The 20,507-nt window shown below is 46.0% G+C and overlaps 14 non-coding genes across 14 annotated transcripts; 8 read left to right on the top strand and 6 right to left on the bottom strand.

Moving 5' to 3' along the window:
• The first annotated feature begins 1,308 nt into the window (after window positions 1-1,308).
• On the top strand, window positions 1,309-1,380 carry trnad-guc (transfer RNA aspartic acid (anticodon GUC)). The gene has a single exon. It is a non-coding gene; the product is annotated as a tRNA-Asp (tRNA).
• Window positions 1,381-1,845: 465 nt separating this feature from the next.
• On the bottom strand, window positions 1,846-1,961 carry LOC148974511 (U5 spliceosomal RNA). The gene has a single exon (XR_016146175.1). It is a non-coding gene; the product is annotated as a U5 spliceosomal RNA (small nuclear RNA).
• A 700-nt stretch (window positions 1,962-2,661) lies between these two features.
• Window positions 2,662-2,733, top strand: trnad-guc (transfer RNA aspartic acid (anticodon GUC)). Its single transcript has one exon. It is a non-coding gene; the product is annotated as a tRNA-Asp (tRNA).
• Window positions 2,734-3,255: 522 nt separating this feature from the next.
• Window positions 3,256-3,327, top strand: trnad-guc (transfer RNA aspartic acid (anticodon GUC)). The gene has a single exon. It is a non-coding gene; the product is annotated as a tRNA-Asp (tRNA).
• Window positions 3,328-6,786: 3,459 nt separating this feature from the next.
• On the bottom strand, window positions 6,787-6,902 carry LOC148974508 (U5 spliceosomal RNA). Its single transcript, XR_016146174.1, has one exon. It is a non-coding gene; the product is annotated as a U5 spliceosomal RNA (small nuclear RNA).
• Window positions 6,903-8,129: 1,227 nt separating this feature from the next.
• On the bottom strand, window positions 8,130-8,245 carry LOC148974507 (U5 spliceosomal RNA). The gene has a single exon (XR_016146173.1). It is a non-coding gene; the product is annotated as a U5 spliceosomal RNA (small nuclear RNA).
• A 700-nt stretch (window positions 8,246-8,945) lies between these two features.
• trnad-guc (transfer RNA aspartic acid (anticodon GUC)) lies at window positions 8,946-9,017 on the top strand. Its single transcript has one exon. It is a non-coding gene; the product is annotated as a tRNA-Asp (tRNA).
• Window positions 9,018-11,385: 2,368 nt separating this feature from the next.
• Window positions 11,386-11,457, top strand: trnad-guc (transfer RNA aspartic acid (anticodon GUC)). The gene has a single exon. It is a non-coding gene; the product is annotated as a tRNA-Asp (tRNA).
• A 465-nt stretch (window positions 11,458-11,922) lies between these two features.
• On the bottom strand, window positions 11,923-12,038 carry LOC148974504 (U5 spliceosomal RNA). Its single transcript, XR_016146253.1, has one exon. It is a non-coding gene; the product is annotated as a U5 spliceosomal RNA (small nuclear RNA).
• Window positions 12,039-13,265: 1,227 nt separating this feature from the next.
• LOC148974503 (U5 spliceosomal RNA) lies at window positions 13,266-13,381 on the bottom strand. Its single transcript, XR_016146171.1, has one exon. It is a non-coding gene; the product is annotated as a U5 spliceosomal RNA (small nuclear RNA).
• A 700-nt stretch (window positions 13,382-14,081) lies between these two features.
• trnad-guc (transfer RNA aspartic acid (anticodon GUC)) lies at window positions 14,082-14,153 on the top strand. Its single transcript has one exon. It is a non-coding gene; the product is annotated as a tRNA-Asp (tRNA).
• Window positions 14,154-16,521: 2,368 nt separating this feature from the next.
• On the top strand, window positions 16,522-16,593 carry trnad-guc (transfer RNA aspartic acid (anticodon GUC)). The gene has a single exon. It is a non-coding gene; the product is annotated as a tRNA-Asp (tRNA).
• Window positions 16,594-17,058: 465 nt separating this feature from the next.
• Window positions 17,059-17,174, bottom strand: LOC148974500 (U5 spliceosomal RNA). Its single transcript, XR_016146252.1, has one exon. It is a non-coding gene; the product is annotated as a U5 spliceosomal RNA (small nuclear RNA).
• A 700-nt stretch (window positions 17,175-17,874) lies between these two features.
• Window positions 17,875-17,946, top strand: trnad-guc (transfer RNA aspartic acid (anticodon GUC)). Its single transcript has one exon. It is a non-coding gene; the product is annotated as a tRNA-Asp (tRNA).
• The last annotated feature ends 2,561 nt before the right edge of the window (window positions 17,947-20,507 follow it).

Below are 20,507 nucleotides of genomic sequence, written 5' to 3'. Positions count from 1 at the left end.
CCATCCGAATGCGTTGAAACATTAGAGGATGGAGCAAATGTAATAAGAATCTGCCCCATCACCAGATGACTGGCAAACCCTGTCTAAGAGGATGTCCCTGAATCCAGTAGTACGTGGAAGACCAGTGTCTGGAATTCGCATGAGATTTTTAGGAACTTTCTGGAGGCTAAATGAACAAACCCTTCATATCCTTGGATTGCAGGTAGATTCCTCCACAGGAAGGCTTCTTCTTTACCATGGACAAACACCTTGTATGAGCTCATGCTCTGCCGTGGAAACTACTGATAAAGCCAACCCTGCCGTTCAAGACTCACCTGAGGGTGGTAAGCTAATTCTATTTGAAAGGTTTTACTTTCAAGATAGCATTTGCATTGGTTTGTAAAAGGTTGGTTTATGCATGTTTGACCTAAGTTTGTGTGGCATTTCCACTGTTGCATTTCCAATCTGACCAGCAGGGTTCACCAGTGTGGCCATCCGAATGCGTTGAAACATTAGAGGATGGAGCAAATGTAATAAGAATCTGCCCCATCACCAGATGACCTGCAAACCCTGTCTAAGAGGATGTCCCTGAATCCAGTAGTACGTGGAAGACCAGTGTCTGGAATTCGCATGAGATTTTTAAGAACTTTCTGGAGGCTAAATGAACAAACCCTTCATCTCCTTGGATTGCAGGTAGATTCCTCCACAGGAATGCTTCTTCTTTACCACGTACAAACACCTTGGGTGAGCTCGTGCTCTGCCGTGGAAACTGCTGATAAAGCCAACCCTGCCGTTCAAGACTCACCTGAGGGTGGTAAGCTAATTCTATTTGAAAGGTTTTACGTTCAAGATAGCATTTGCATTGGTTTGTAAAAGTTTGGTTTATGCATGTTTGACCTAAGTTTGTGTGGCATTTCCACTATTGCATTTCCAATCTGACCAGCAGGGGTCACCAGTGTGGCCATCCGAATGCGTTGAAACATTAGAGGATGGAGCAAATGTAATAAGAATCTGCCCGATCACCAGATGACCGGCACACCCTGTCTAAGAGGATGTCCCTGAATCCAGTAGTACGTGGAAGACCAGTGTCTGGAATTCGCATGAGATTTTTAGGAACTTTCTGGAGGCTAAATGAACAAACCCTTTATATCCTTGGATTGCAGGTAGATTCCTCCACAGGAGAGGGAGAGCTCCTCTTCCTGCCCCTCTTGGCCAAAATGAAAGGCTTAGATAACAATAACTCCCATAAAGCATGTCCAGTATTAATTGACTTCTCAACGGCTGAGCATACAATGCCGTACCGCTCAGGGACACTGCTGTGACGACCGGTCCTCGTTAGTATAGTGGACAGTATCTCCGCCTGTCACGCGGAAGACCGGGGTTCGATTCCCCGACGGGGAGGCTTCTTCTTTACCACGGACAAACACCTTGTATGAGCTCATGCTCTGCCGTGGAAACTGCTGATAAAGCCAACCCTGCCGTTCAAGTCTCACCTGAGGGTGGTAAGCTAATTCTATTTGAAAGGTTTTACTTTCAAGATAGCATTTGCATTGGTTTGTAAAAGGTTGGTTTATGCATGTTTGACCTGAGTTTGTGTGGCATTTCCAGTGTTGCATTTCCAATCTGACCAGCAGGGGTCACCAGTGTGGCCTTCCGAATGCGTTGAAACAGTTAATCAATTTGCAAAGCAATCAGTTGAAAGCTTTGAAAAGCTTTGTTTCTCCCAACACTACCCTTTTGTGTTTCGTAAACCTTACAATCATTCTGCTGACCCAAGATTTGAAGTTGTGAACTGGGAAAGTGGCAATGGTTTGACCAAAACCCAGCTCCAAACAAAAAGTCTTCTGTTTTTGAACAAAGGCATTTAGCTCTACTGTGAGCAGAGCATCCAAAAATACCAATAACTCGCAAACGTTCCCCTCCACGGAAATCTTTAGTAAAAGGCGAAAGATTTATGCGTGAATGAAGAGAAACTCGAGCTGTAACCATGAGACGTTGGGACAATGTGCTATCACACACATGCCACCATGCTCAGCAAGGGTAATGTCTGGTGCAGGCTCCTCCCACCCAGCTTTTTGTCTTTTTTTGTTAAAAACAATAATATAGCCATTTCCATTAGAGGATGGAGCAAATGTAATAAGAATCTGCCCCATCACCAGATGACCGGCAAACCCTGTCTAAGAGGATGTCCCTGAATCCAGTAGTACGTGGAAGACCAGTGTCTAGAATTCGCTTGATATTTTAATGGAACTTTCTGGAGGCTAAATGAACAAACCCTTCATCTCCTTGGATTGCAGGTGGATTCCTCCACAGGAGAGGGAGAGGCATACAATGCCGTACCGCTCAGGGACACTGCTTTGACGACCGGTCCTCGTTAGTATAGTTAGTAAACCCTGTCTAAGAGGATGTCCCTGAATCCAGTAGTATGTGGAAGACCAGTGTCTAGAATTCGCATGAGGTTTTTAGGAACTTTCTGGAGGCTAAATGAACAAACCCTTTATCTCCTTGGATTGCAGGTGGATTCCTCCACAGGAGAGGGAAAGCTCCTCTTCCTGCCCCCCTTGGCCAAAATGAAAGGCTTAAATAACAATAACTCCCATAAAGCATGTCCAGTATTAATTGACTTCTCAACGGCTGAGCATACAATGCCGTACCGCTCAGGGACACTGCTGTGACGACCGGTCCTCGTTAGTATAGTGGACAGTATCTCCGCCTGTCACGCGGAAGACCGGGGTTCGATTCCCCGACGGGGAGGCTTCTTCTTTACCACGGACAAACACCTTGTATGAGCTCGTGCTCTGCCGTGGAAACTGCTGATAAAGCCAACCCTGCCGTTCAAGACTCACCTGAGGGTGGTAAGCTAATTCTATTTGAAAGGTTTTACTTTCAAGATAGCATTTGCATTGGTTTGTAATAGGTTGGTTTATGCATGTTTGACCTAAGTTTGTGTGGCATTTCCACTATTGCATTTCCAATCTGACCAGCAGGGTTCACCAGTGTGGCCATCCGAATGCGTTGAAACATTAGAGGATGGAGCAAATGTAATAAGAATCTGCCCCATCACCAGATGACCGGCAAACCCTGTCTAAGAGGATGTCCCTGAATCCAGTAGTACGTGGAAGACCAGTGTCTAGAATTCGCTTGATATTTTAATGGAACTTTCTGGAGGCTAAATGAAAAAACCCTTCATCTCCTTGGATTGCAGGTGGATTCCTCCACAGGAGAGGGAGAGGCACACAAAGCCGTACCGCTCAGGGACACTGCTTTGACGACCGGTCCTCGTTAGTATAGTGGACAGTACCTCCGCCTGTCACGCGGAAGACCGGGGTTCGATTCCCCGATGGGGAGGCTTCTTCTTTACCACGGACAAACACCTTGTATGAGCTCGTGCTCTGCCGTGGAAACTGCTGATAAAGCCAACCCTGCCGTTCAAGACTCACCTGAGGGTGGTAAGCTAATTCTATTTGAAAAGTTTTACTTTCAAGATAGCATTTGCATTGGTTTGTAAAAGTTTGGTTTATGCATGTTTGACCTAAGTTTGTGTGGCATTTCCACTATTGCATTTCCAATCTGACCAGCAGGGTTCACCAGTGTGGCCATCCGAATGCGTTGAAACATTAGAGGATGGAGCAAATGTAATAAGAATCTGCCCCATCACCAGATGACTGGCAAACCCTGTCTAAGAGGATGTCCCTGAATCCAGTAGTACGTGGAAGACCAGTGTCTAGAATTCGCATGAGATTTTTAGGAACTTTCTGGAGGCTAAATGAACAAACCCTTCATATCCTTGGATTGCAGGTGGATTCCTCCACAGGAGAGGGAGAGCTCCTCTTCCTGCCCCTCTTGGCCAAAATGAAAGGCTTAAATAACAATAACTCCCATAAAGCATGTCCAGTATTAATTGACTTTTTAACGGCTGAGCATACAATGCCGTACCGCTCAGGGACACTGCTGTGACGACCGGACCTCGTTAGTATAGCGGACAGTATCTCTGCCTGTCACGCGGAAGACCGGGGTTCGATTCCCCGACGGGGAGGCTTCTTCTTTACCACGGACAAACACCTTGTATGAGCTCATGCTCTGCCGTGGAAACTGCTGATAAAGCCAACCCTGCCGTTCAAGTCTCACCTGAGGGTGGTAAGCTAATTCTATTTGAAAGGTTTTACTTTCAAGATAGCATTTGCATTGGTTTGTAAAAGGTTGGTTTATGCATGTTTGACCTAAGTTTGTGTGGCATTTCCACTATTGCATTTCCAATCTGACCAGCAGGGTTCACCAGTGTGGCCATCCGAATGCGTTGAAACATTAGAGGATGGAGCAAATGTAATAAGAATCTGCCCCATCACCAGATGACTGGCAAACCCTGTCTAAGAGGATGTCCCTGAATCCAGTAGTACGTGGAAGACCAGTGTCTAGAATTCGCATGAGATTTTTAGGAACTTTCTGGAGGCTAAATGAACAAACCCTTCATATCCTTGGATTGCAGGTGGATTCCTCCACAGGAGAGGGAGAGCTCCTCTTCCTGCCCCTCTTGGCCAAAATGAAAGGCTTAAATAACAATAACTCCCATAAAGCATGTCCAGTATTAATTGACTTCTCAACGGCTGAGCATACAATGCCGTACCGCTCAGGGACACTGCTGTGACGACCGGTCCTCGTTAGTATAGCGGATAGTATCTCTGCCTGTCACGCGGAAGACCGGGGTTCGATTCCCCGACGGGGAGGCTTCTTCTTTACCACGGACAAACACCTTGTATGAGCTCATGCTCTGCCGTGGAAACTGCTGATAAAGCCAACCCTGCCGTTCAAGTCTCACCTGAGGGTGGTAAGCTAATTCTATTTGAAAGGTTTTACTTTCAAGATAGCATTTGCATTGGTTTGTAAAAGGTTGGTTTATGCATGTTTGACCTAAGTTTGTGTGGCATTTCCACTGTTGCATTTCCAATCTGACCAGCAGGGTTCACCAATGTGGCCATCCGAATGCGTTGAAACATTAGAGGATGGAGCAAATGTAATAAGAATCTGCCCGATCACCAGATGACCGGCACACCCTGTCTAAGAGGATGTCCCTGAATCCAGTAGTACGTGGAAGACCAGTGTCTGGAATTCGCATGAGATTTTTAGGAACTTTCTGGAGGCTAAATGAACAAACCCTTCATCTCCTTGGATTGCAGGTAGATTCCTCCACAGGAAGGCTTCTTCTTTACCATGGACAAACACCTTGTATGAGCTCATGCTCTGCCGTGGAAACTACTGATAAAGCCAACCCTGCCGTTCAAGACTCACCTGAGGGTGGTAAGCTAATTCTATTTGAAAGGTTTTACTTTCAAGATAGCATTTGCATTGGTTTGTAAAAGGTTGGTTTATGCATGTTTGACCTAAGTTTGTGTGGCATTTCCACTGTTGCATTTCCAATCTGACCAGCAGGGTTCACCAGTGTGGCCATCCGAATGCGTTGAAACATTAGAGGATGGAGCAAATGTAATAAGAATCTGCCCCATCACCAGATGACCTGCAAACCCTGTCTAAGAGGATGTCCCTGAATCCAGTAGTACGTGGAAGACCAGTGTCTGGAATTCGCATGAGATTTTTAAGAACTTTCTGGAGGCTAAATGAACAAACCCTTCATCTCCTTGGATTGCAGGTAGATTCCTCCACAGGAATGCTTCTTCTTTACCACGGACAAACACCTTGTATGAGCTCGTGCTCTGCCGTGGAAACTGCTGATAAAGCCAACCCTGCCGTTCAAGACTCACCTGAGGGTGGTAAGCTAATTCTATTTGAAAGGTTTTACTTTCAAGATAGCATTTGCATTGGTTTGTAAAAGTTTGGTTTATGCATGTTTGACCTAAGTTTGTGTGGCATTTCCACTATTGCATTTCCAATCTGACCAGCAGGGGTCACCAGTGTGGCCATCCGAATGCGTTGAAACATTAGAGGATGGAGCAAATGTAATAAGAATCTGCCCGATCACCAGATGACCGGCACACCCTGTCTAAGAGGATGTCCCTGAATCCAGTAGTACGTGGAAGACCAGTGTCTGGAATTCGCATGAGATTTTTAGGAACTTTCTGGAGGCTAAATGAACAAACCCTTCATATCCTTGGATTGCAGGTGGATTCCTCCACAGGAGAGGGAGAGCTCCTCTTCCTGCCCCTCTTGGCCAAAATGAAAGGCTTAGATAACAATAACTCCCATAAAGCATGTCCAGTATTAATTGACTTCTCAACGGCTGAGCATACAATGCCGTACCGCTCAGGGACACTGCTGTGACGACCGGTCCTCGTTAGTATAGTGGACAGTATCTCCGCCTGTCACGCGGAAGACCGGGGTTCGATTCCCAGACGGGGAGGCTTCTTCTTTACCACGGACAAACACCTTGTATGAGCTCATGCTCTGCCGTGGAAACTGCTGATAAAGCCAACCCTGCCGTTCAAGTCTCACCTGAGGGTGGTAAGCTAATTCTATTTGAAAGGTTTTACTTTCAAGATAGCATTTGCATTGGTTTGTAAAAGGTTGGTTTATGCATGTTTGACCTGAGTTTGTGTGGCATTTCCAGTGTTGCATTTCTAATCTGACCAGCAGGGGTCACCAGTGTGGCCTTCCGAATGCGTTGAAACAGTTAATCAATTTGCAAAGCAATCAGTTGAAAGCTTTGTTTCTCCCAACACTACCCTTTTGTGTTTCGTAAACCTTACAATCATTCTGCTGACCCAAGATTTGAAGTTGTGAACTGGGAAAGTGGCAATGGTTTGACCAAAACCCAGCTCCAAACAAAAAGTCTTCTGTTTTTGAACAAAGGCATTTAGCTCTACTGTGAGCAGAGCATCCAAAAATACCAATAACTCGCAAACGTTCCCCTCCACGGAAATCTTTAGTAAAAGGCGAAAGATTTATGCGTGAATGAAGAGAAACTCGAGCTGTAACCATGAGACGTTGGGACAATGTGCTATCACACACATGCCACCATGCTCAGCAAGGGTAATGTCTGGTGCAGGCTCCTCCCACCCAGCTTTTTGTCTTTTTTTGTTAAAAACAATAATATAGCCATTTCCATTAGAGGATGGAGCAAATGTAATAAGAATCTGCCCCATCACCAGATGACCGGCAAACCCTGTCTAAGAGGATGTCCCTGAATCCAGTAGTACGTGGAAGACCAGTGTCTAGAATTCGCTTGATATTTTAATGGAACTTTCTGGAGGCTAAATGAACAAACCCTTCATCTCCTTGGATTGCAGGTGGATTCCTCCACAGGAGAGGGAGAGGCATACAATGCCGTACCGCTCAGGGACACTGCTTTGACGACCGGTCCTCGTTAGTATAGTTAGTAAACCCTGTCTAAGAGGATGTCCCTGAATCCAGTAGTATGTGGAAGACCAGTGTCTAGAATTCGCATGAGGTTTTTAGGAACTTTCTGGAGGCTAAATGAACAAACCCTTCATATCCTTGGATTGCAGGTGGATTCCTCCACAGGAGAGGGAGAGCTCATCTTCCTGCCCCTCTTGGCCAAAATGAAAGGCTTAGATAACAATAACTCCCATAAAGCATGTCCAGTATTAATTGACTTCTCAACGGCTGAGCATACAATGCCGTACCGCTCAGGGACACTGTTGTGACGACCGGTCCTCGTTAGTATAGTGGACAGTATCTCCGCCTGTCACGCGGAAGACCGGGGTTCGATTCCCAGACGGGGAGGCTTCTTCTTTACCACGGACAAACACCTTGTATGAGCTCATGCTCTGCCGTGGAAACTGCTGATAAAGCCAACCCTGCCGTTCAAGTCTCACCTGAGGGTGGTAAGCTAATTCTATTTGAAAGGTTTTACTTTCAAGATAGCATTTGCATTGGTTTGTAAAAGGTTGGTTTATGCATGTTTGACCTGAGTTTGTGTGGCATTTCCAGTGTTGCATTTCTAATCTGACCAGCAGGGGTCACCAGTGTGGCCTTCCGAATGCGTTGAAACAGTTAATCAATTTGCAAAGCAATCAGTTGAAATCTTTGTTTCTCCCAACACTACCCTTTTGTGTTTCGTAAACCTTACAATCATTCTGCTGACCCAAGATTTGAAGTTGTGAACTGGGAAAGTGGCAATGGTTTGACCAAAACCCAGCTCCAAACAAAAAGTCTTCTGTTTTTGAACAAAGGCATTTAGCTCTACTGTGAGCAGAGCATCCAAAAATACCAATAACTCGCAAACGTTCCCCTCCACGGAAATCTTTAGTAAAAGGCGAAAGATTTATGCGTGAATGAAGAGAAACTCGAGCTGTAACCATGAGACGTTGGGACAATGTGCTATCACACACATGCCACCATGCTCAGCAAGGGTAATGTCTGGTGCAGGCTCCTCCCACCCAGCTTTTTGTCTTTTTTTGTTAAAAACAATAATATAGCCATTTCCATTAGAGGATGGAGCAAATGTAATAAGAATCTGCCCCATCACCAGATGACCGGCAAACCCTGTCTAAGAGGATGTCCCTGAATCCAGTAGTACGTGGAAGACCAGTGTCTAGAATTCGCTTGATATTTTAATGGAACTTTCTGGAGGCTAAATGAACAAACCCTTCATCTCCTTGGATTGCAGGTGGATTCCTCCACAGGAGAGGGAGAGGCATACAATGCCGTACCGCTCAGGGACACTGCTTTGACGACCGGTCCTCGTTAGTATAGTTAGTAAACCCTGTCTAAGAGGATGTCCCTGAATCCAGTAGTATGTGGAAGACCAGTGTCTAGAATTCGCATGAGGTTTTTAGGAACTTTCTGGAGGCTAAATGAACAAACCCTTTATCTCCTTGGATTGCAGGTGGATTCCTCCACAGGAGAGGGAAAGCTCCTCTTCCTGCCCCCCTTGGCCAAAATGAAAGGCTTAAATAACAATAACTCCCATAAAGCATGTCCAGTATTAATTGACTTCTCAACGGCTGAGCATACAATGCCGTACCGCTCAGGGACACTGCTGTGACGACCGGTCCTCGTTAGTATAGTGGACAGTATCTCCGCCTGTCACGCGGAAGACCGGGGTTCGATTCCCCGACGGGGAGGCTTCTTCTTTACCACGGACAAACACCTTGTATGAGCTCGTGCTCTGCCGTGGAAACTGCTGATAAAGCCAACCCTGCCGTTCAAGACTCACCTGAGGGTGGTAAGCTAATTCTATTTGAAAGGTTTTACTTTCAAGATAGCATTTGCATTGGTTTGTAATAGGTTGGTTTATGCATGTTTGACCTAAGTTTGTGTGGCATTTCCACTATTGCATTTCCAATCTGACCAGCAGGGTTCACCAGTGTGGCCATCCGAATGCGTTGAAACATTAGAGGATGGAGCAAATGTAATAAGAATCTGCCCCATCACCAGATGACCGGCAAACCCTGTCTAAGAGGATGTCCCTGAATCCAGTAGTACGTGGAAGACCAGTGTCTAGAATTCGCTTGATATTTTAATGGAACTTTCTGGAGGCTAAATGAAAAAACCCTTCATCTCCTTGGATTGCAGGTGGATTCCTCCACAGGAGAGGGAGAGGCACACAAAGCCGTACCGCTCAGGGACACTGCTTTGACGACCGGTCCTCGTTAGTATAGTGGACAGTATCTCCGCCTGTCACGCGGAAGACCGGGGTTCGATTCCCCGATGGGGAGGCTTCTTCTTTACCACGGACAAACACCTTGTATGAGCTCGTGCTCTGCCGTGGAAACTGCTGATAAAGCCAACCCTGCCGTTCAAGACTCACCTGAGGGTGGTAAGCTAATTCTATTTGAAAGGTTTTACTTTCAAGATAGCATTTGCATTGGTTTGTAAAAGTTTGGTTTATGCATGTTTGACCTAAGTTTGTGTGGCATTTCCACTATTGCATTTCCAATCTGACCAGCAGGGTTCACCAGTGTGGCCATCCGAATGCGTTGAAACATTAGAGGATGGAGCAAATGTAATAAGAATCTGCCCCATCACCAGATGACTGGCAAACCCTGTCTAAGAGGATGTCCCTGAATCCAGTAGTACGTGGAAGACCAGTGTCTAGAATTCGCATGAGATTTTTAGGAACTTTCTGGAGGCTAAATGAACAAACCCTTCATATCCTTGGATTGCAGGTGGATTCCTCCACAGGAGAGGGAGAGCTCCTCTTCCTGCCCCTCTTGGCCAAAATGAAAGGCTTAAATAACAATAACTCCCATAAAGCATGTCCAGTATTAATTGACTTCTCAACGGCTGAGCATACAATGCCGTACCGCTCAGGGACACTGCTGTGACGACCGGTCCTCGTTAGTATAGCGGACAGTATCTCTGCCTGTCACGCGGAAGACCGGGGTTCGATTCCCCGACGGGGAGGCTTCTTCTTTACCACGGACAAACACCTTGTATGAGCTCATGCTCTGCCGTGGAAACTGCTGATAAAGCCAACCCTGCCGTTCAAGTCTCACCTGAGGGTGGTAAGCTAATTCTATTTGAAAGGTTTTACTTTCAAGATAGCATTTGCATTGGTTTGTAAAAGGTTGGTTTATGCATGTTTGACCTAAGTTTGTGTGGCATTTCCACTATTGCATTTCCAATCTGACCAGCAGGGTTCACCAGTGTGGCCATCCGAATGCGTTGAAACATTAGAGGATGGAGCAAATGTAATAAGAATCTGCCCCATCACCAGATGACTGGCAAACCCTGTCTAAGAGGATGTCCCTGAATCCAGTAGTACGTGGAAGACCAGTGTCTGGAATTCGCATGAGATTTTTAGGAACTTTCTGGAGGCTAAATGAACAAACCCTTCATCTCCTTGGATTGCAGGTAGATTCCTCCACAGGAATGCTTCTTCTTTACCACGGACAAACACCTTGGGTGAGCTCGTGCTCTGCCGTGGAAACTGCTGATAAAGCCAACCCTGCCGTTCAAGACTCACCTGAGGGTGGTAAGCTAATTCTATTTGAAAGGTTTTACTTTCAAGATAGCATTTGCATTGGTTTGTAAAAGTTTGGTTTATGCATGTTTGACCTAAGTTTGTGTGGCATTTCCACTATTGCATTTCCAATCTGACCAGCAGGGGTCACCAGTGTGGCCATCCGAATGCGTTGAAACATTAGAGGATGGAGCAAATGTAATAAGAATCTGCCCGATCACCAGATGACCGGCACACCCTGTCTAAGAGGATGTCCCTGAATCCAGTAGTACGTGGAAGACCAGTGTCTGGAATTCGCATGAGATTTTTAGGAACTTTCTGGAGGCTAAATGAACAAACCCTTCATATCCTTGGATTGCAGGTAGATTCCTCCACAGGAGAGGGAGAGCTCCTCTTCCTGCCCCTCTTGGCCAAAATGAAAGGCTTAGATAACAATAACTCCCATAAAGCATGTCCAGTATTAATTGACTTCTCAACGGCTGAGCATACAATGCCGTACCGCTCAGGGACACTGCTGTGACGACCGGTCCTCGTTAGTATAGTGGACAGTATCTCCGCCTGTCACGCGGAAGACCGGGGTTCGATTCCCCGACGGGGAGGCTTCTTCTTTACCACGGACAAACACCTTGTATGAGCTCATGCTCTGCCGTGAAAACTGCTGATAAAGCCAACCCTGCCGTTCAAGTCTCACCTGAGGGTGGTAAGCTAATTCTACTTGAAAGGTTTTACTTTCAAGATAGCATTTGCATTGGTTTGTAAAAGGTTGGTTTATGCATGTTTGACCTGAGTTTGTGTGGCATTTCCAGTGTTGCATTTCCAATCTGACCAGCAGGGGTCACCAGTGTGGCCTTCCGAATGCGTTGAAACAGTTAATCAATTTGCAAAGCAATCAGTTGAAAGCTTTGAAAAGCTTTGCTTCTCCCAACACTACCCTTTTGTGTTTCGTAAACCTTACAATCATTCTGCTGACCCAAGATTTGAAGTTGTGAACTGGGAAAGTGGCAATGGTTTGACCAAAACCCAGCTCCAAACAAAAAGTCTTCTGTTTTTGAACAAAGGCATTTAGCTCTACTGTGAGCAGAGCATCCAAAAATACCAATAACTCGCAAACGTTCCCCTCCACGGAAATCTTTAGTAAAAGGCGAAAGATTTATGCATGAATGAAGAGAAACTCGAGCTGTAACCATGAGACGTTGGGACAATGTGCTATCACACACATGCCACCATGCTCAGCAAGGGTAATGTCTGGTGCAGGCTCCTCCCACCCAGCTTTTTGTCTTTTTTTGTTAAAAACAATAATATAGCCATTTCCATTAGAGGATGGAGCAAATGTAATAAGAATCTGCCCCATCACCAGATGACCGGCAAACCCTGTCTAAGAGGATGTCCCTGAATCCAGTAGTACGTGGAAGACCAGTGTCTAGAATTCGCTTGATATTTTAATGGAACTTTCTGGAGGCTAAATGAACAAACCCTTCATCTCCTTGGATTGCAGGTGGATTCCTCCACAGGAGAGGGAGAGGCATACAATGCCTTACCGCTCAGGGACACTGCTTTGACGACCGGTCCTCGTTAGTATAGTTAGTAAACCCTGTCTAAGAGGATGTCCCTGAATCCAGTAGTATGTGGAAGACCAGTGTCTAGAATTCGCATGAGGTTTTTAGGAACTTTCTGGAGGCTAAATGAACAAACCCTTCATATCCTTGGATTGCAGGTGGATTCCTCCACAGGAGAGGGAGAGCTCATCTTCCTGCCCCTCTTGGCCAAAATGAAAGGCTTAGATAACAATAACTCCCATAAAGCATGTCCAGTATTAATTGACTTCTCAACGGCTGAGCATACAATGCCGTACCGCTCAGGGACACTGTTGTGACGACCGGTCCTCGTTAGTATAGTGGACAGTATCTCCGCCTGTCACGCGGAAGACCGGGGTTCGATTCCCAGACGGGGAGGCTTCTTCTTTACCACGGACAAACACCTTGTATGAGCTCATGCTCTGCCGTGGAAACTGCTGATAAAGCCAACCCTGCCGTTCAAGTCTCACCTGAGGGTGGTAAGCTAATTCTATTTGAAAGGTTTTACTTTCAAGATAGCATTTGCATTGGTTTGTAAAAGGTTGGTTTATGCATGTTTGACCTGAGTTTGTGTGGCATTTCCAGTGTTGCATTTCTAATCTGACCAGCAGGGGTCACCAGTGTGGCCTTCCGAATGCGTTGAAACAGTTAATCAATTTGCAAAGCAATCAGTTGAAATCTTTGTTTCTCCCAACACTACCCTTTTGTGTTTCGTAAACCTTACAATCATTCTGCTGACCCAAGATTTGAAGTTGTGAACTGGGAAAGTGGCAATGGTTTGACCAAAACCCAGCTCCAAACAAAAAGTCTTCTGTTTTTGAACAAAGGCATTTAGCTCTACTGTGAGCAGAGCATCCAAAAATACCAATAACTCGCAAACGTTCCCCTCCACGGAAATCTTTAGTAAAAGGCGAAAGATTTATGCGTGAATGAAGAGAAACTCGAGCTGTAACCATGAGACGTTGGGACAATGTGCTATCACACACATGCCACCATGCTCAGCAAGGGTAATGTCTGGTGCAGGCTCCTCCCACCCAGCTTTTTGTCTTTTTTTGTTAAAAACAATAATATAGCCATTTCCATTAGAGGATGGAGCAAATGTAATAAGAATCTGCCCCATCACCAGATGACCGGCAAACCCTGTCTAAGAGGATGTCCCTGAATCCAGTAGTACGTGGAAGACCAGTGTCTAGAATTCGCTTGATATTTTAATGGAACTTTCTGGAGGCTAAATGAACAAACCCTTCATCTCCTTGGATTGCAGGTGGATTCCTCCACAGGAGAGGGAGAGGCATACAATGCCGTACCGCTCAGGGACACTGCTTTGACGACCGGTCCTCGTTAGTATAGTTAGTAAACCCTGTCTAAGAGGATGTCCCTGAATCCAGTAGTATGTGGAAGACCAGTGTCTAGAATTCGCATGAGGTTTTTAGGAACTTTCTGGAGGCTAAATGAACAAACCCTTTATCTCCTTGGATTGCAGGTGGATTCCTCCACAGGAGAGGGAAAGCTCCTCTTCCTGCCCCCCTTGGCCAAAATGAAAGGCTTAAATAACAATAACTCCCATAAAGCATGTCCAGTATTAATTGACTTCTCAACGGCTGAGCATACAATGCCGTACCGCTCAGGGACACTGCTGTGACGACCGGTCCTCGTTAGTATAGTGGACAGTATCTCCGCCTGTCACGCGGAAGACCGGGGTTCGATTCCCCGACGGGGAGGCTTCTTCTTTACCACGGACAAACACCTTGTATGAGCTCGTGCTCTGCCGTGGAAACTGCTGATAAAGCCAACCCTGCCGTTCAAGACTCACCTGAGGGTGGTAAGCTAATTCTATTTGAAAGGTTTTACTTTCAAGATAGCATTTGCATTGGTTTGTAATAGGTTGGTTTATGCATGTTTGACCTAAGTTTGTGTGGCATTTCCACTATTGCATTTCCAATCTGACCAGCAGGGTTCACCAGTGTGGCCATCCGAATGCGTTGAAACATTAGAGGATGGAGCAAATGTAATAAGAATCTGCCCCATCACCAGATGACCGGCAAACCCTGTCTAAGAGGATGTCCCTGAATCCAGTAGTACGTGGAAGACCAGTGTCTAGAATTCGCTTGATATTTTAATGGAACTTTCTGGAGGCTAAATGAAAAAACCCTTCATCTCCTTGGATTGCAGGTGGATTCCTCCACAGGAGAGGGAGAGGCACACAAAGCCGTACCGCTCAGGGACACTGCTTTGACGACCGGTCCTCGTTAGTATAGTGGACAGTATCTCCGCCTGTCACGCGGAAGACCGGGGTTCGATTCCCCGATGGGGAGGCTTCTTCTTTACCACGGACAAACACCTTGTATGAGCTCGTGCTCTGCCGTGGAAACTGCTGATAAAGCCAACCCTGCCGTTCAAGACTCACCTGAGGGTGGTAAGCTAATTCTATTTGAAAGGTTTTACTTTCAAGATAGCATTTGCATTGGTTTGTAAAAGTTTGGTTTATGCATGTTTGACCTAAGTTTGTGTGGCATTTCCACTATTGCATTTCCAATCTGACCAGCAGGGTTCACCAGTGTGGCCATCCGAATGCGTTGAAACATTAGAGGATGGAGCAAATGTAATAAGAATCTGCCCCATCACCAGATGACTGGCAAACCCTGTCTAAGAGGATGTCCCTGAATCCAGTAGTACGTGGAAGACCAGTGTCTAGAATTCGCATGAGATTTTTAGGAACTTTCTGGAGGCTAAATGAACAAACCCTTCATATCCTTGGATTGCAGGTGGATTCCTCCACAGGAGAGGGAGAGCTCCTCTTCCTGCCCCTCTTGGCCAAAATGAAAGGCTTAAATAACAATAACTCCCATAAAGCATGTCCAGTATTAATTGACTTCTCAACGGCTGAGCATACAATGCCGTACCGCTCAGGGACACTGCTGTGACGACCGGTCCTCGTTAGTATAGCGGACAGTATCTCTGCCTGTCACGCGGAAGACCGGGGTTCGATTCCCCGACGGGGAGGCTTCTTCTTTACCACGGACAAACACCTTGTATGAGCTCATGCTCTGCCGTGGAAACTGCTGATAAAGCCAACCCTGCCGTTCAAGTCTCACCTGAGGGTGGTAAGCTAATTCTATTTGAAAGGTTTTACTTTCAAGATAGCATTTGCATTGGTTTGTAAAAGGTTGGTTTATGCATGTTTGACCTAAGTTTGTGTGGCATTTCCACTATTGCATTTCCAATCTGACCAGCAGGGTTCACCAGTGTGGCCATCCGAATGCGTTGAAACATTAGAGGATGGAGCAAATGTAATAAGAATCTGCCCCATCACCAGATGACTGGCAAACCCTGTCTAAGAGGATGTCCCTGAATCCAGTAGTACGTGGAAGACCAGTGTCTGGAATTCGCATGAGATTTTTAGGAACTTTCTGGAGGCTAAATGAACAAACCCTTCATCTCCTTGGATTGCAGGTAGATTCCTCCACAGGAATGCTTCTTCTTTACCACGGACAAACACCTTGGGTGAGCTCGTGCTCTGCCGTGGAAACTGCTGATAAAGCCAACCCTGCCGTTCAAGACTCACCTGAGGGTGGTAAGCTAATTCTATTTGAAAGGTTTTACTTTCAAGATAGCATTTGCATTGGTTTGTAAAAGTTTGGTTTATGCATGTTTGACCTAAGTTTGTGTGGCATTTCCACTATTGCATTTCCAATCTGACCAGCAGGGGTCACCAGTGTGGCCATCCGAATGCGTTGAAACATTAGAGGATGGAGCAAATGTAATAAGAATCTGCCCGATCACCAGATGACCGGCACACCCTGTCTAAGAGGATGTCCCTGAATCCAGTAGTACGTGGAAGACCAGTGTCTGGAATTCGCATGAGATTTTTAGGAACTTTCTGGAGGCTAAATGAACAAACCCTTCATATCCTTGGATTGCAGGTAGATTCCTCCACAGGAGAGGGAGAGCTCCTCTTCCTGCCCCTCTTGGCCAAAATGAAAGGCTTAGATAACAATAACTCCCATAAAGCATGTCCAGTATTAATTGACTTCTCAACGGCTGAGCATACAATGCCGTACCGCTCAGGGACACTGCTGTGACGACCGGTCCTCGTTAGTATAGTGGACAGTATCTCCGCCTGTCACGCGGAAGACCGGGGTTCGATTCCCCGACGGGGAGGCTTCTTCTTTACCACGGACAAACACCTTGTATGAGCTCATGCTCTGCCGTGAAAACTGCTGATAAAGCCAACCCTGCCGTTCAAGTCTCACCTGAGGGTGGTAAGCTAATTCTACTTGAAAGGTTTTACTTTCAAGATAGCATTTGCATTGGTTTGTAAAAGGTTGGTTTATGCATGTTTGACCTGAGTTTGTGTGGCATTTCCAGTGTTGCATTTCCAATCTGACCAGCAGGGGTCACCAGTGTGGCCTTCCGAATGCGTTGAAACAGTTAATCAATTTGCAAAGCAATCAGTTGAAAGCTTTGAAAAGCTTTGCTTCTCCCAACACTACCCTTTTGTGTTTCGTAAACCTTACAATCATTCTGCTGACCCAAGATTTGAAGTTGTGAACTGGGAAAGTGGCAATGGTTTGACCAAAACCCAGCTCCAAACAAAAAGTCTTCTGTTTTTGAACAAAGGCATTTAGCTCTACTGTGAGCAGAGCATCCAAAAATACCAATAACTCGCAAACGTTCCCCTCCACGGAAATCTTTAGTAAAAGGCGAAAGATTTATGCATGAATGAAGAGAAACTCGAGCTGTAACCATGAGACGTTGGGACAATGTGCTATCACACACATGCCACCATGCTCAGCAAGGGTAATGTCTGGTGCAGGCTCCTCCCACCCAGCTTTTTGTCTTTTTTTGTTAAAAACAATAATATAGCCATTTCCATTAGAGGATGGAGCAAATGTAATAAGAATCTGCCCCATCACCAGATGACCGGCAAACCCTGTCTAAGAGGATGTCCCTGAATCCAGTAGTACGTGGAAGACCAGTGTCTAGAATTCGCTTGATATTTTAATGGAACTTTCTGGAGGCTAAATGAACAAACCCTTCATCTCCTTGGATTGCAGGTGGATTCCTCCACAGGAGAGGGAGAGGCATACAATGCCTTACCGCTCAGGGACACTGCTTTGACGACCGGTCCTCGTTAGTATAGTTAGTAAACCCTGTCTAAGAGGATGTCCCTGAATCCAGTAGTATGTGGAAGACCAGTGTCTAGAATTCGCATGAGGTTTTTAGGAACTTTCTGGAGGCTAAATGAACAAACCCTTTATCTCCTTGGATTGCAGGTGGATTCCTCCACAGGAGAGGGAAAGCTCCTCTTCCTGCCCCCCTTGGCCAAAATGAAAGGCTTAAATAACAATAACTCCCATAAAGCATGTCCAGTATTAATTGACTTCTCAACGGCTGAGCATACAATGCCGTACCGCTCAGGGACACTGCTGTGACGACCGGTCCTCGTTAGTATAGTGGACAGTATCTCCGCCTGTCACGCGGAAGACCGGGGTTCGATTCCCCGACGGGGAGGCTTCTTCTTTACCACGGACAAACACCTTGTATGAGCTCGTGCTCTGCCGTGGAAACTGCTGATAAAGCCAACCCTGCCGTTCAAGACTCACCTGAGGGTGGTAAGCTAATTCTATTTGAAAGGTTTTACTTTCAAGATAGCATTTGCATTGGTTTGTAATAGGTTGGTTTATGCATGTTTGACCTAAGTTTGTGTGGCATTTCCACTATTGCATTTCCAATCTGACCAGCAGGGTTCACCAGTGTGGCCATCCGAATGCGTTGAAACATTAGAGGATGGAGCAAATGTAATAAGAATCTGCCCCATCACCAGATGACCGGCAAACCCTGTCTAAGAGGATGTCCCTGAATCCAGTAGTACGTGGAAGACCAGTGTCTAGAATTCGCTTGATATTTTAATGGAACTTTCTGGAGGCTAAATGAAAAAACCCTTCATCTCCTTGGATTGCAGGTGGATTCCTCCACAGGAGAGGGAGAGGCACACAAAGCCGTACCGCTCAGGGACACTGCTTTGACGACCGGTCCTCGTTAGTATAGTGGACAGTATCTCCGCCTGTCACGCGGAAGACCGGGGTTCGATTCCCCGATGGGGAGGCTTCTTCTTTACCACGGACAAACACCTTGTATGAGCTCGTGCTCTGCCGTGGAAACTGCTGATAAAGCCAACCCTGCCGTTCAAGACTCACCTGAGGGTGGTAAGCTAATTCTATTTGAAAGGTTTTACTTTCAAGATAGCATTTGCATTGGTTTGTAAAAGTTTGGTTTATGCATGTTTGACCTAAGTTTGTGTGGCATTTCCACTATTGCATTTCCAATCTGACCAGCAGGGTTCACCAGTGTGGCCATCCGAATGCGTTGAAACATTAGAGGATGGAGCAAATGTAATAAGAATCTGCCCCATCACCAGATGACTGGCAAACCCTGTCTAAGAGGATGTCCCTGAATCCAGTAGTACGTGGAAGACCAGTGTCTAGAATTCGCATGAGATTTTTAGGAACTTTCTGGAGGCTAAATGAACAAACCCTTCATATCCTTGGATTGCAGGTGGATTCCTCCACAGGAGAGGGAGAGCTCCTCTTCCTGCCCCTCTTGGCCAAAATGAAAGGCTTAAATAACAATAACTCCCATAAAGCATGTCCAGTATTAATTGACTTCTCAACGGCTGAGCATACAATGCCGTACCGCTCAGGGACACTGCTGTGACGACCGGTCCTCGTTAGTATAGCGGATAGTATCTCTGCCTGTCACGCGGAAGACCGGGGTTCGATTCCCCGACGGGGAGGCTTCTTCTTTACCACGGACAAACACCTTGTATGAGCTCATGCTCTGCCGTGGAAACTGCTGATAAAGCCAACCCTGCCGTTCAAGTCTCACCTGAGGGTGGTAAGCTAATTCTATTTGAAAGGTTTTACTTTCAAGATAGCATTTGCATTGGTTTGTAAAAGGTTGGTTTATGCATGTTTGACCTAAGTTTGTGTGGCATTTCCACTGTTGCATTTCCAATCTGACCAGCAGGGTTCACCAATGTGGCCATCCGAATGCGTTGAAACATTAGAGGATGGAGCAAATGTAATAAGAATCTGCCCGATCACCAGATGACCGGCACACCCTGTCTAAGAGGATGTCCCTGAATCCAGTAGTACGTGGAAGACCAGTGTCTGGAATTCGCATGAGATTTTTAGGAACTTTCTGGAGGCTAAATGAACAAACCCTTCATCTCCTTGGATTGCAGGTAGATTCCTCCACAGGAAGGCTTCTTCTTTACCATGGACAAACACCTTGTATGAGCTCATGCTCTGCCGTGGAAACTACTGATAAAGCCAACCCTGCCGTTCAAGACTCACCTGAGGGTGGTAAGCTAATTCTATTTGAAAGGTTTTACTTTCAAGATAGCATTTGCATTGGTTTGTAAAAGGTTGGTTTATGCATGTTTGACCTAAGTTTGTGTGGCATTTCCACTGTTGCATTTCCAATCTGACCAGCAGGGTTCACCAGTGTGGCCATCCGAATGCGTTGAAACATTAGAGGATGGAGCAAATGTAATAAGAATCTGCCCCATCACCAGATGACCTGCAAACCCTGTCTAAGAGGATGTCCCTGAATCCAGTAGTACGTGGAAGACCAGTGTCTGGAATTCGCATGAGATTTTTAAGAACTTTCTGGAGGCTAAATGAACAAACCCTTCATCTCCTTGGATTGCAGGTAGATTCCTCCACAGGAATGCTTCTTCTTTACCACGGACAAACACCTTGTATGAGCTCGTGCTCTGCCGTGGAAACTGCTGATAAAGCCAACCCTGCCGTTCAAGACTCACCTGAGGGTGGTAAGCTAATTCTATTTGAAAGGTTTTACTTTCAAGATAGCATTTGCATTGGTTTGTAAAAGTTTGGTTTATGCATGTTTGACCTAAGTTTGTGTGGCATTTCCACTATTGCATTTCCAATCTGACCAGCAGGGGTCACCAGTGTGGCCATCCGAATGCGTTGAAACATTAGAGGATGGAGCAAATGTAATAAGAATCTGCCCGATCACCAGATGACCGGCACACCCTGTCTAAGAGG

The sequence above is a fragment of the Pimephales promelas genome, chromosome 13 (genome assembly GCF_988280905.1).
Source record: "Pimephales promelas chromosome 13, fPimPro1.hap1.1, whole genome shotgun sequence".
NCBI classification, from domain to species: domain Eukaryota; kingdom Metazoa; phylum Chordata; class Actinopteri; order Cypriniformes; family Leuciscidae; genus Pimephales; species Pimephales promelas.
The sequence above is the reverse complement of the archived record's forward strand: the minus strand, read 5'-3'. Positions and strand labels throughout refer to the sequence as shown.